General features: G+C 54.9%; 1 protein-coding gene and 1 long non-coding RNA gene across 6 annotated transcripts in view; one reads left to right on the top strand and one right to left on the bottom strand.

Moving 5' to 3' along the window:
• Positions 1–13,834, bottom strand: part of LOC103544433 (cationic amino acid transporter 4-like) — a 222,477-nt gene that overhangs the window by 117,405 nt on the left and 91,238 nt on the right. The gene's annotated exons all lie outside the window — the stretch shown is intronic.
• LOC139084653 (uncharacterized) lies at positions 2–3,292 on the top strand. Its single transcript, XR_011542193.1, has 3 exons — positions 2–707; positions 1,402–1,527; positions 3,124–3,292. It is a non-coding gene; the product is annotated as an uncharacterized lncRNA (long non-coding RNA).

The following is a 13,834-nucleotide window of genomic DNA, read 5'->3' as shown; positions in this document are numbered from 1 at the left end:
GTGGGGCACATGTGGATGGGAGTCAGGGTTCGAGCAGGTAGGTGGGGGATGGGGGGCTGCCCTTGAACTGGGGCAGGAGGCAGAGGGGCTGGCCCTCCTGCCGGGGCCTGAGATCATCGTCCTTCCTGTGGGTGGATTCACCCAGAACCTCCATGCTTCTGGACGTCATTCCACGTCCTCAGCTTCTCTCCGCCAGCCCCATGATGGGTACCCAGATCCAGTGAATCAGAGGGTCTCAGACACTAAAGTCACACATCTGAGGACAGGCCTAGGAGCCCACGAGAGGGACACAGACCCCAATTTATGAGGTAGAGGGCCTGCAGAGGGAGTGGCTGCTGGAGACCTGACGTCAGCCGGCTGACACACCACCTGCCTTTCAACCCCAGGGAGCCCCAGTCCTCAGGAAGGAACAGCCCTCTGGGCTTGACCTCCTCCCCCAGAACTGAAAGGCTCCTGTGATCCCCACTGCCTCAGTTTCCCCGGGTCTCCTCTTCCTCTGAACAGATTAACTAAGAGAATCTGGAACCTTCTCCCCCACCCCCACCCCATCATCTGGGGACTCCAAGAATCCCAACGAAAGACCCTGGGCCGTGTGTCCAGGGTTAATTGTCCAGAGGTCCGGCCGTGTGAGGGAGGGGAGCGGACACGGCCCTCATCGCCCCGTCATCCCGAGTCTGCAGGAGTTCCTGAACAGCAGCTTAATTCCAGTGAGTCTGCCCCACCTGGAGGACAGAGCCGTCCTCCTGACGCCAACTCCATCGGGGACGCCGTCTCTGGCCCCACGTGCTTCCTCCTGGGGATGCCTGGAGGCTGGAGACAGGCCTGTGCAGAGCTCCCATGGTCTCCCACTGCCTTCAGCTCCCTTCTCCACCCCCAAGCCCTACGCCCGGCCATGGCCTCTGTGAGGGTAGCCAGGCCCTTGTTCTCATGGACCCATGACCCAGCCAGGAGGCCCGGGGCCTGGAGATGAGTGTTCAGAGCAGGCGGCATGGGGCTGAGGGTGGCTCTGGACCAGACCTTGTCCCTCTGGGGCAGGGAGGGAAGGTGCTGGCCTGTCCCCACGGTGGCACGAAGCCCCCACTGTGGGACCGTCGGCCTGGCTGAGCTGCAGCGGCAGGCTCTGCACCTGCCCGAGGAGGCGAGGTGATGGAGCTCCTGGTGCTGGCCCTCTGTTCCACTGTGATGCTGCCAGCCGGGAGGTGGGGCCGCTCTGTAGCCTTGGGCACTCATCTGGGCCCCTGGTGGGGACCTCAGGTGGTCTCCCCCGCCTCTCCCTCCTCGCCCCACAGGCCCACCGGTCCGTCATGTGGGACATCAGCAGGAAACACAGTAGACTGGGAGAATGTGCACCAACCCTGGGGGCTTTTATTTTCTTCTTTCTGCTTATCTGCTCTTCCCAAGGTTTCTGTAAGGAGCACACGTCACAGACTGAAAACACCAGCAGCAGCCTCCTTCTATTCACCAGCTCTTCTCTAGTGTCTGAGGGATCATGACACATGTCACACACTCAGACCAGAAAGACATCAGGTGAGAAGGAAAAGCCCCTCTGTGTTCTTGCGGCCCCGCCCAGACAGGAGCACATCCACAGCTGCCTGATGGACCTTTCAGGAAGCCCTCGATGAGGCATTATTATAACCCCATGTGACAGGGGAAGAGACAGAGGCACACAGAGTTAAGTGACTTGAACTTGGTCACACAGAGTGGCGGAGCAGAGCTCACGGGTGGGTGGTGGAGCCTGTACATGGACTACTCAGGTGGGGCTGGGCGGCAGGGGTGGGGGCACCCTCAGGAGAGACCAGGGAGGGGTGCCCCACAGCAGAGGCATCTGGGGCTCTCCCTCTCTCATGCCCTCCTCTTTGTCCTCCTCCCACCTCCCCTGGTGCAGGTGGGTGAGGAGGCTGGTGCCACTGGGAGAGCAGCTGCTGGCTGAGGGGAATGCATGGCAGGGACTCAGGCTGCAATGGGCCAAGGCGTCCGGGTGAGGGGGTGATGGCACTGCTGTTGCAGCCACCACTCTCAAAGCCTCCCTCCTCTGAGGAAGGTGGGAGATACAGAGGACACACACGGGGGCCTGGGCTCAGGAGGAGCAGCAGGAGCATGGGAGGAAGACCTGGAGTCCTGCTGAGCTGGCCTGGGTGGGCGATGGATGCCCAGGCGGGCATGGTCCCTGGGTGGGTGTGAGACTGCACAGGTGTGATACCCGGGTGGGCATGAGAGTCAGCAGGCCTGACACCTGAGGGGGAATGCCGCCAGGCAGGGGTGATAGCCGGGTAAGCATGGTACACAGGCAGGCATGTTAGCAAGCGACCATGACACATGGGGGGCATAATCCTCAGCAGGTATGATACTCGGGCAGGCACATTTGCAGGTGGTGGCTGAACGCATGGACGCAGTGCACTTCTGGGCAGTCACGGGCTGTGCAGACACTGCAGGAGGCAGTGGCCAGGAGGGCCATGCACAGGGCAAATCTGATGACCTGGGTGAGTGGGTGCACTTCCTGCCCACTGCCTCTCACTGATGGACAGGACCAATCCCCAAACCTAAAGGGACCTTGAAGACTGTCCAGTCCAAGCCCTTCACCCTACAGGAAAGCGAGTCAGCCTCAGAGAGGCGAGGTGTAGCACCCAAGGCCACACTGCTGGGCAGTGGGCACCAGGGACCCTGCCACCAGGCTGTATCACACAAAGTTTCTTCCATCTGTCCTGGAGTAGAGGAGGTCAGGGGCACATGGAAGAAGCCAGTGGGAACCTACAGGGCCAGCACCTGCCCCAACTCCCCCAGCAGCAACTGGGGGGAGGCCCCTGAAGAGAGGGGATGGTCAACCTCCTGTTGGGGTATCATCCTGCCACCGAACGCCCTGGGGCATGAGCTGATGGCAGTTGAGCAGACGAGGTGCTGGGGTCACACCGTTTGACATGCATCCTGCTCGCAGGCCAAGGATGGAAAGCCGCCCTTCTCCAAACCTGCTGGGAGGGTCTCGGCACTTGGCTGTGCACCTGCCATGGATGGAACTATGCCCCCTAAGTTCATGAGTGGAAGCCGTAACCCCAGCGTGACTGTATCTGGAGACAGGGTCTTTAATTAAGGCTAAATGAAGTCATAAGGGTGGTCCTAACCCAGCAGGATCGTGGCCTTGTAAAAGAGAGAGAGATCTGTCTCCACCACTGAGGACACAGTGAGATGGTGGCCACCTGCAAGCCAGGAAGAGAATCTTTCCAGCAACTGACCTTTCTGACCCTGACCTTGGACTTCCAGCCTCCAGAACTGTGAAAAATAAACACCTGTTGTTGAAGCGCCTGATGCCTGGTGTTTGTTACAGCAGCCCCAGCTGACCAAGAGAGGACCTGACCCCGGGGCTGCATCACCCGGGCTCTGGAAGGTTCCAGCACGAATCCCAGGCCTGGCAGTATGTTGATCCACATGCAGATTCTCTGCCCCTGTCCCTGGGAGAGGGGCAGTCGATGAGAGCCCCTCAGTGGAGAGCTGAGCTGAAGGGCCTGGCTAGACCACAAAGCATCAGAAAGAGAGAACCTGGCAGAGGATCACACCTCAAAACAGGAAAGAACAGGGTTGCCTTGTGACAGCTGGGCCCAGGGCACCAACCTGAAGTCTCCTGAACAGCAGGGCACTGGAGAAACCTGGGGTTCCTGGCAGGGGATGGGGTCCGGGGAGATGGTGGGTGGGTGGTGGTGGGCTGTGCCCTTCAGCCAGGAGAAGGAGAGCTGAGCCACAGAATCACAGAGCTCTGTGGTCTGAGAAAGTGGTGGGGAGGAGATGAGAGCCCCTGGGCACCCTGGCTGGTCTCTGGTGACTTGGGCACCAGCCCCTCTTCTGGCATCCCCTCTGGGATCTGTGGATCCCTGAGTTCTAGAGGCTGGCAAGGTTAGCCCAGGTCACTCTGGTCCCGGGGCTGTGGGGGAGGGGTGCAGGGTCAGAGTAGGGGGGCAGGAGTCGGGTGCTGAATGCTGGGCAGACCCCCGCAGAGCCGAGGTGGGCGAGGCCACCCCTGCCTCCCTCTCCCAGGAGACCACCACGAAGAATCTCAGGTCAGCATAGGGGAGACGGGGAGGGAATGGCAGCGGGGCTGCAGGGCACGCTGGGGTCAGGCACTGACCGCTGATGGGAGGGGCGAGTGGCCACTTCTGGAGGAACAACAGGCGGCCGTGGAAGGCGGTGCCCGGGACGGCGGCTCGCGCTCACGGAAGGTCCACAGCACGTTCTGGTGGCGCCCGGGACGCGAGGCACAGCCAGGGCCCAGCAGCGGAGCCCTGTCCGGGGCAGCGCAGGATGGCGCTCCAGGCCCGCCCCTCGCTCCCCCTCCTTTGTGGCTCCTGGCGACCAGGCTGCAGCGCCAGCCAAAGACCCAGAGCTGCGGCGCCAGGTGAGTCCGAGGCAGGCAGCTAGTCCGGGTTGAGGTGGACGAGCTGTTGGGGACATGCCGGGTTCACCCGGGGGCAGGGGACACCAGGGGCGGTGCAGGTCCTCGGGAGCGGGCGCCTCCATCGGTGACCCCCGCTCCCCACCCACCGCGTCCCCACCCGGGTCCCTGCCGTTCTTGGCGTTGCTGGGCCCAGTATGCCGCGGACCCTTAGCTGGCATGGGATCCCCACCCTTCGACCCCAGGGTTCAGAGCAAGCTGTTTCAGGGGGTGGGGGCCTGGTTCTGCCCGGAGCAGGATCGCAGGGCCAGGGTGAGGGGTGGTCTAGGGCTGTTCTCTCCGCAGGGGGCGCTGGGATCCCAGAGGATGCTGCGCATCCTGAATTAATGGAGGAGCCTCTATCCTTCTCCCAGAAACAACTAGAACCCCTGGTGCCTCTCTAGGGATTCAATGCCACAGGTGGGGGTTGAGAAAGGTGAGGCCTCAGGCTGGGAGACCCCCCTCCAGCGCTGCCGTCCCCCTCAGTGGGTGGAGTGGTGCGCACTTGGAAAGTCTCCTGGCCCTCAAGGAGCCGGTCTCCCACCCGTTCCCCGCCAGCGAGATGAGGGTGCCCCTTGGGCCTGGCTTCTCTCTACGCTGCTCCCTGTTAAATTCCCTGGGGAGGAAAAATTAAAGCAAAAAATCCTCCAGAAGGACAAACCTTGAGTCTAATTAGCGTTCAGGCTTCTCGCTGAGAAATCCTCTATCATGTTCTTCCAGGCCAGTGCTGCTGGAGGGAGAGAAGGCGTCCAGGGTTTGGGCAGGGGGATTTGGGGAGAGCAGTGAGCAGGGGAGGGGACGGCCCACCTTGATGGAGGCCCCTCTGCACAGCTTGTTGGCTTCCTCTCTCAGACCAACACGGGGGGCATTTAACCCATCTGGGTCAGCCCCCCTGGAGGGAAGACAGATTGTGCCTCTCCTGATGCCCTGGACCCCTGCCCTATTGTTGGATCCTCTGACATCTGGGCCCTGACGGCTGGTCTGTGTCGCCTGCAGGCCCACCCAATGCATGCCCTCTTCTGTGACAGCCCTGGCTCAGGCCAGGACCTCAGGTGCCTGCATGGCGCAACCAGCCCTCTGCTGGCCCCCTGCGGCTGTGCAGAGGAGGCTGTGCATCCTGGCCTGGCTGTCCCAGGACTCTGTGCTGTGGCTGAAGATGGACTTAAAGGCCAGGTTCTAGGTTGGGCTCAAGGTCATTCCCCAGTCATCCACCTGTGCTGAGGGGCCTGACTCCTGCCCCAGGTGAGATGTCTACCCTGCTGCGGTCCACATGCCCTACCCACGACCTGACCCCACTCCAGGCCTCAGTGTCCACCCAGAAGCCGAAGAGAAATACACAGTGCCCCCTCCAGACGTGGGGCACCCAGGCCTCTGGTCCCACTGGGCCAAGAAACCTCAGTGTACAATCTAGAGCATGTGACATATGCCCCTATACCTGCTTTTGTCACACATGTCCACACAGGCACTGAGCTGCTTCTGAATTGTGTGATGGGGCCAGCAAGATGGCTCACCATGGCCTTAAGAACGCTTCCTCAGACTCACACACTCATACAGAGGCACACAGGCCTTTGTGCTCCCACAGGTGGCACCCGAGGCCCCAGTTGGGTGTGGGGAGAAGAGGTCCCCTGATCACAGCAGGTCACACCCGTGGGTGATAGACGGTTCAGTGGTTACCCTGCCTGTGTGCGCTGGTGTGCCCAATGTACACAGTGGACACACAGACCCCTGTGCTCAGACGTCTACACCAGGGAAACTGTGGGCGTGCTGTGTGCCTCCTGGGGGCTCATCGACCTCTCTCCCCATTAGTCTGGCTTCTACTCTGCCTTCATGGGTGCTTCGTGTAGGTCTTCCTGGCACCTCCTGGATGTGACTCTGGCCCCCATGGCCATCATGTCCCTCCTGGTCTCCTTCTACACCTCCTAGGAGCCCGCCTGTGCTGTGCTGCTGGCCTTCCTGTGGGGCTGCATACAGTGAGCCCTGGGGCTCCTGCTCTAGGGTGAGACCCTCGGGCCTTCCTGCCATGGTCAGGGCTGTGGTTCTGCTCTTCCTGGGGCCCTGAGGCACCTGCTTCCTGGGGCTGCTTCTGCTCTCAGCATTTCCTTCTTTGCATTCCGAGGGCTGTCCTGTGTGTGTGTTGGGGGGGAAGGGAGGTGGAAGTGCCCTCGGCACCCTATTCTGCTGAGAGGCCAGGACACTTGGAGATGTGCCCAGAGCCTCAGACCCCCAGCCTCCCTTTCCTGCTCTCCAAACCAGCACAACAGGTGTGTCACCAGTGGCCCTTAGCCCCGGTCCCACCAACAACCCATCTCCCAGCCCACATCCTCCATGTCCTCTGGGACCAGGCAGAGCTGGGACCAACTCAGTATTTCCTCTTGGCTGGCCAGGGTCCCTGCAGGACGTCATCTCCTGCTCTGTCAGTCATTAAAGGTTTCACCTCCGCTGCTACTGTTACCATTGGGTTCGGGCAGATCACGGTGGGCTTGCTGTTGGCACCAGGGCACCTACTGGGTAGAGGACCAAGGCCAGGTCCTGGTATGTGTGAGCCAGTCGATGTCCTGCTATTCCAGAGCTCAAAGCACACGGTGCTCACGTGGGTCTCCATGAATAAAACAGCTGCTGGGGGAGATGTTGGAGGAGGGTCCTATTCTACCACAGGTCATTTGCTGACCAGTGATGACAGCCCCGCTCTGGGTGGAGTCTCCCCCCAGTGTGCTTGGCTCCCTCACTGAGTGGTTCTGTTCCGCTGCCTCTGTTGCACACTCAGCCAGCAGCCATCACAGGCCCCGAGCATCCTGCCAAACTTCCACGAGCAAACGATTCCCCGACGCTCGTTTAGCTAGATGATTCATTTTATGTTTCTTTCCAATTTCTGTTTCCTATTTTCAAATGTCATACTTCTCTATGTTTCTGTTTAAACCTCTATAAGGAGCACTAGATCACTGATCATCGGATGTCCGAGGCCATCATTGGTTCTCCTTTCCCTGGGTCTGACATTCCTGGGGGGCAGGAGCTGTCTTGTTCCCAACTGTGGCCGCCCAGTGCTGTGCTTGGTACAAAGCAGGTCAGCGCTGAGGTGGGTGAGCAGAGTGGACTCGAGCAGCTTTGTACAAATGAAGCCCTGTGACCCCCGGTAGCAGATGCAGGCCACCAATTACCTTGTGACCTGGTGTCCCCACCGGGATGTCTCCAAGGCCTGGTCCCCTTGGCTGGGCTCTGCCCCAGGATGCCCCATGACAGTCTTCCCTGACGGCGGGCAGTGAGCAGATCAAGGCCCGGAGGAGACGTGTGTGTGAGAATCAAGTAGCTGACACGTCTTCCCTCTTGCTCTGGGCTGGGGCTGGATTCACACTTATCCTGTGCTTGTTTCTCACCACACCCCTGGGTGCAGGCTTCTCATCATCTCCATTTAGGGAGGAGGGAACCCCTTAGAAAGGTGGGGTGAGTGCGATTTGTATATTATGTGCACGCACATGTCAGTGGGAACTTGGCAACTGCTGTATCCTGGGATGGTCTGTCCTTTATTCTGGAAACATCCTTCCTTTTCAGTGTCAAGAACGCTCCTTGATGTGATCATTGTGTGCATGCAGGGCAGCTTCTTTATGCATTCATACTTGGTGACCCCAGGCCCCCAATGGCATTGAACTCTGACTATGTCATGACAGCCATTGGAGAGCCCCTGGGCTGGGGGGCATGTCCTCCTGACCTGCCCAGGAGAGAGGAGGGGAGGTGGAGGTTGGAGGTGTCACTGGCTAACTAGCTGGGACTTCTGTGTAACCAGCACCTCAGGAACCTTGGCCCTGGTGAGCAGTGTGCATCCAGGGGAGTGTATTGAGGTCAGTGATGGTCACATGAACTGAAGGGGAACAAAGATTGGCATGAAGAACAGGTGCACAGCTTTGTGACAAATCCACAATGTCTTTGTCTTTCTGTTTGCTCACTCGTGGAGGGTACCTTAAAGCCTGATGGATTTTAATAGATGCGCGCCCTGTACCATCACTGCAAAGTACTGAATTTCCCATGATCCTTCGTTTCTCTGCTTGCTGGCCGTGCTGACCCGCATTTGTGTCTGTTGTCTGATAGAGCGTTTAGGGTTGGATTCAGGGTCAACAAAGAGCCTTTTACAAACACTGTGGATTCTTTTCAGTTGTCTCCTAAAGCATCTGTCACGTCTGGAATTCACTCCAACCACGAGGAGGAGCGTCCCTTCAGTGCCTATGAAATGGACTCTTCAAGAGTTTTTAGTTTTAAAACTGGGAATCTGGAAGATTCAGTTCCTAATGATTGCACGATATTTATTTCTTGATATTTTGTTTTTTCATAAACATGCTTTCGAAAGAGATAGTTGACTGTCCTCTCTGACTTCTGAGGTCACCCCTGGGGGTGGAGCAGTGATAGATGTGGGTCCACCTTCACATTCAGGGTGCAGATCTGTGACCCAAACTGACATTCTTTCTGTTTGATGACTTCCCCGTGTCCCCTCCCCCTGAGCGATGATGATTCTTTCCTGACATTTGTCAATATGTGTCTTTAAACCTTCGGTGCCTTTTCTAAAAATTAAAACATGGAAATCCTTGTCAATATTTCAGGATTTCCTGCTACCTAGAATGTTAACTAATAGAATTCCTCTGGGTTTCGTTGCCCTAGTTCAGATCCTTTAAGGTGAGTGAACAAGATTCTGTGCTCCCTTCTGGGGCTTACATTCTGTGTTGACGAGTCACAATGCTGTATTGTAATCATGGGAACAGCTTTAGTGAGATACGGTTCACATACAAGTCACACTTGAAGGTGTGCAATTCACTGTTTTTTAATATATTCCCAAAACTGTGCAACATCACCTCAATTGATTCTGGAAGCTTTCGACCATCCCTGTAAAGAAACACCTTCCTCGTTAGGAGACAGGCCCATTTCCCCCAGCCCCTAAGGCCTGGGCAAACACAAATCCACTTTCTGATTCTATAATTGGCCCATTTGGCGCATTTCTTATGAATGGAATCATACAGTATGTGACTTTCTGTGTCTGGCTCCTTTCCCTCAGTGTAGTGGTTTCACGGTCCATCTGTGTCATGGCGTGTGTCAGCCCCTCATTGCTTTGATTGCTGAGGAATATCCATTGTGCTGCTGTAGCACGATGTATTTCTCCTTTCCTCAGGGGAGGGACATTTGGGTTGTGCCCACTTTGTGGCTCTTATGAATATGGCTGCTGTGAACATTCTTGCACAAGTTTTTGCATGGACATCTGCTTTCATTTCTTTTGGGAGCACACCTGGAAGTGGAACTGCTGGGTCAGATGGTCACTCTCTGTGTCCCTGTTTGGATGCCCAGAGGACCTTCTCCAAAGCGCCTGCACCATTTCCCGTTCCTGCAGCAGCGTGTGAGGGTCCCAGTTCCTCCACGTCCTCACCCACACTCACCGTCTGTCTTTGATTCTAGTCACGCTGTGGGTGTGAAATGGCTTCTCTCTGTGGCCTTGATCGGTATTTCTCTGACGGCTGACGATGTTGGACTTTTCATGTGCTCAATGGCCATTTGTGTGTCTTCTTTGGAGAAATGTCTGCTCAGCTCATTGGCCCATTTTTAAATTGGATTCACTGTATTTCTATAACTGAGTTGTCACAGTCCTTTATATATTCTAGGTATGTTTCTTATCAGATATCTGAGTTGCTAATTTTTCTCTATATTGTGGGTTGTCTCTTCACATTCTTTTTTTTTTTTTTTAAAGATTTTATTTTTTCCTTTTTCTCCCCAAAGCCCCCCGGTACATAGTTGTGTATTCTTCATTGTGGGTTCTTCTAGTTGTGGCATGTGGGACGCTGCCTCAGCGTGGTCTGATGAGCAGTGCCATGTCCGCGCCCAGGATTCGAACTAACGAAACACTGGGCCGCCTGCAGCGGAGCGCGCGAACTTAACCACTCGGCCATGGGGCCAGCCCCATCTCTCTTCACATTCTTAATGGTGTCCTTTGAATCCCAAAAGTTTTTCATTTTAGCGATGTCTAATTTATATGTAGTAGAGTTTTACTAGTTGCAAATGATTCAGACATTAACTCACATCCTCATCAATATTTTGGTTATCTGAGTTAAAAGACTGCTGTCAAAGGGTCAGGGCAAGATTTGAATTTGTTCATTTCAAGATTAACTATAGATCCAAAAGAACTCATCAGGGAAGATGTCAAATGTCAAATATTTCTTTATTATCCTTTTGATGTTCATGGGGTCAGTAATCATAGCCCCTCTCTCATTTCTGAGAAGAGAAATTTGTGTTTCTCTTTTTTTTTTTCTTTCTGAGTTAGCCTGCTTAGAGGTTCATCCAATTATTTTAATCTTTCTTAAGAACTAGTTTTGGTTTTACCGATTTCTCTATTGATTTCCGATTTTCAGTGTCATTAATGTCTGCTGTAATATTTTTTATTATTTCCTTTTTTCTGTTTGCTTTAGGCTTACTTTGTTTTTCTTTCTCTAGCTTAGATTATTGTTTCAGATCTTTATTTTTTCTAACATGTGCATTCAATGCTATAAATTTCCCTCTGGGTATTCCTTTCACTGCATTACACACATTTTGATTAGTTGTATGTTCATTTTGATTTAGTTGAAAAGATTTACAATTTCTCTTAAGACTTCTTTCTTTGATCCATATGCTGTTTAATCTGCAAATATTTTGGGATCTTCCAGTCACCTTTCTCTTTTTGTTTCCTACTTCAAAGTCCTTTTTGGTCTGAGAACACACGTTGTCTGATTTCTATTGTTTTAAGTTTGTTGAGGTGTGGGATTGTTTTTACCCAGAATGTGGTCTATCTGGTGAATGTTGCATGTGAGCTTTGGAGCCTGGGTGTTCTGCTGTGTTGGATGCGGCCTTTTATGAATGTTACTGAGCTCCAGCAGATGGGTGGCACCGTCCAGTCCGTCCTTCCTGAGGTTCTGCCTGCTGCTGCGTCTGTCACTCACTGAAAGAGCGGTGTTTAGTGCTGTCGTGGGGAGTTGTCTGGTTCTGTGTCCATCCACTGTGATAGTGGATTTGTCTATTTCTCCTTGCAGTTTTATCAGTTTTTCCTCACATATTTTGATGTTCTGTTGTTAGAGGCATGTATGTTAAGGACTGTCATGTCTTCATGGAGAAGTGCCCCCTTTCACATCATGGAATGCCTCTTTCTCCCTGAGAATTTCCTTGTTCTGAAATCGGCTTTATCTGGAATTAACACAGCTCCTCTAGCTTTCCTTGGATGTGTGCTATCCTGACTTAGTCTTGTCCTGTCCCTTTACTCCTAACCAACCTGTGTCTTTACAATGAAAGTGGGTTTCTTGTGGACAGCATGTAGTTCGTTCTTATTTTTTTAATGTGGTCTGATGAAGTCTGTCTCTTACTGGCCGCATTTAGACCATTCCTATTTAGAGTGATTATTGCTATAGTTGGATTAATATCCACCACATTTGTAACTGATTCTATCCAATGCTTTTGATCTTTCCATTTTGTCCTGTACTTTTTAAATTATTTCTTGCCCTCTCTGGTTTTAATTGAGCATTTTACAAGATCCTACCTTTTATTTTCTTTTAGCATATCAATTATACTTCTTTTGAAGTTTTTAAATGGTTTCTGTAGAGCTTACAATATAAATTTACAACTAACCTCAGTTCACTTTGCAATGACACTGTGTTTCTTCATGGTTAGTGCAGGTCCCTTATGACAGAGTGTTCCCAATTCCTCCCTCCCATCCTGTATAAAACATCTCCACTTATGCATGAAGTATTATCACCAAATGTATTTTCACAATTACTATTTTGAGCAAAATGAATTTCTTAGGTCACTTAAGAATAAGAAAAATGAAAACAAAAACTGAACACTGTTTTATTTTACCTTCCATTATTCCTTCTCTAAGCCCTATACATCCACTAGCTTAGTTCTCCTGTGGGTTCCAAAAATCCAGCCCTGATACCATTTCAGAAAGCTGGGGGACACCCCTCCTTAGACTGCTTGGCTTGGTTTTGGCACTTTAACATCATTCTGGAAGCGTGTTCTAATGGTGGAAAAATTGCTGCTGCCACGAGCATTTCCGGTGGGGCTAGAGGGGCCACCAGCTGAAGGTGTCCCACGGAGGGATGTGCTCTCTGCTGGACACGGGTCCTCTGCCACCTGAGCCCCGGCCTGCTCCCTCCACCCGTGCCTAGAAGCCCCAAGGTGAGGAGACAGACCTGAACCCCCTGCCCGGGCACCTTCTGCCTGCAGGTCAGAGTCGGAGTCCGCGTCCAAACCCCCCTGGCCCTCCGGACCCCTGCAGGACGCCGAGCGACCACCGCCGCCTGCTCCCGCTCTTCACTCTCCCCAGACCTGTCACAGGAACCCTCATAGTTCCACACATTTCACAGTCCCGGGCACTGAGGCTGGGACTGAGTCAGGTGGCACCTAGAGCGCCGCCGGGGATGTGGGCGGACCCGCCAGCCGCATGGACCAATTGAGTGTGGCGGGCAGCGAACAGGAGCCCCCCGCAGCCAGTAGAGACGCTCTCCTAGGTCGCCCGGGCAACCCTGGGCTGTTGGTCGCTGTGGACACAGCCACTGGCCTGCGCTGACCTTGAGCCGGCTCCTGGCCAGGACTCAGAAGGGCGCGCGCCACGGGCCAGGCGCAGGGCTGGGTGCCTGGCGGGCGCTTGTTCTCCCTGCCGTCCGCGTGGGTCCAGCATCGCCCCCCTTCCGCGGACTGAGGACCCTGCCGGACTGCAGAGCTGTGCTTAGTCCCTGTGCTTGGGGGTGGGGCAACTCTGCTAGGTACCGCACAGGAGGGGCTGGGGGACCTTGCAGGGCCAGCCACCCTCCTCTCTGGAGCCAGAGTCAAGCTGTCTCTCTGTGGGTCCCAGTTCTCTCTCCTGATCTAGCGTCGGATGTCCGGCTTCCTCCACCAGGAACATCCCTCCCCAGCTTCGCTTGCTGAACTTCAGAATCTGCAGTGTCAGCTCAGAGGGCCCTTCTTCCTGAAGCTTTCCTTGGCCCCTCCTCTGGGCTCTGCTGCCCCCATGGCATCCTCTCAGAGTACCTATAACCCTGTCATGCCCTCACCCCCAAGGAAGTGAGGTCAAAGGGCAGGGGAGAGGTGCTCCTGTCTGTGCCCCAGGGCCCAGCAGAAGGAGTGTGGTGAGGAAGGGAGGCCCAGGGCAGTTGGGGGTTGGGACTGATCCCAGGGCTGGGGTGCCGCTGGATCCTGCCCCGAGTGTCCCTTTAATGCTGCTGACCTGGCCTGGCCTGGGCATCTGCCTTTGCCTGCTGTTCAGCAGGGGCTGCAGCTGCTGTGCTGACTCCTGCTCCCAGCAGCCAGCAGGAACTGAGAGCAGGGGCTCCCCAGGGGCCGGGACAGGCTGGGACTTCTGGATTACAAAACTGAGAAGTACGTGGTGACCAGGAAGTGGCGGGTGAGCGCCCTGCAGAGGCTGCT

Source organism: Equus przewalskii, chromosome 7, assembly GCF_037783145.1.
Source record: "Equus przewalskii isolate Varuska chromosome 7, EquPr2, whole genome shotgun sequence".
Classification (NCBI taxonomy): domain Eukaryota; kingdom Metazoa; phylum Chordata; class Mammalia; order Perissodactyla; family Equidae; genus Equus; species Equus przewalskii.
This window is presented reverse-complemented; position numbering and strand designations above follow the sequence as displayed.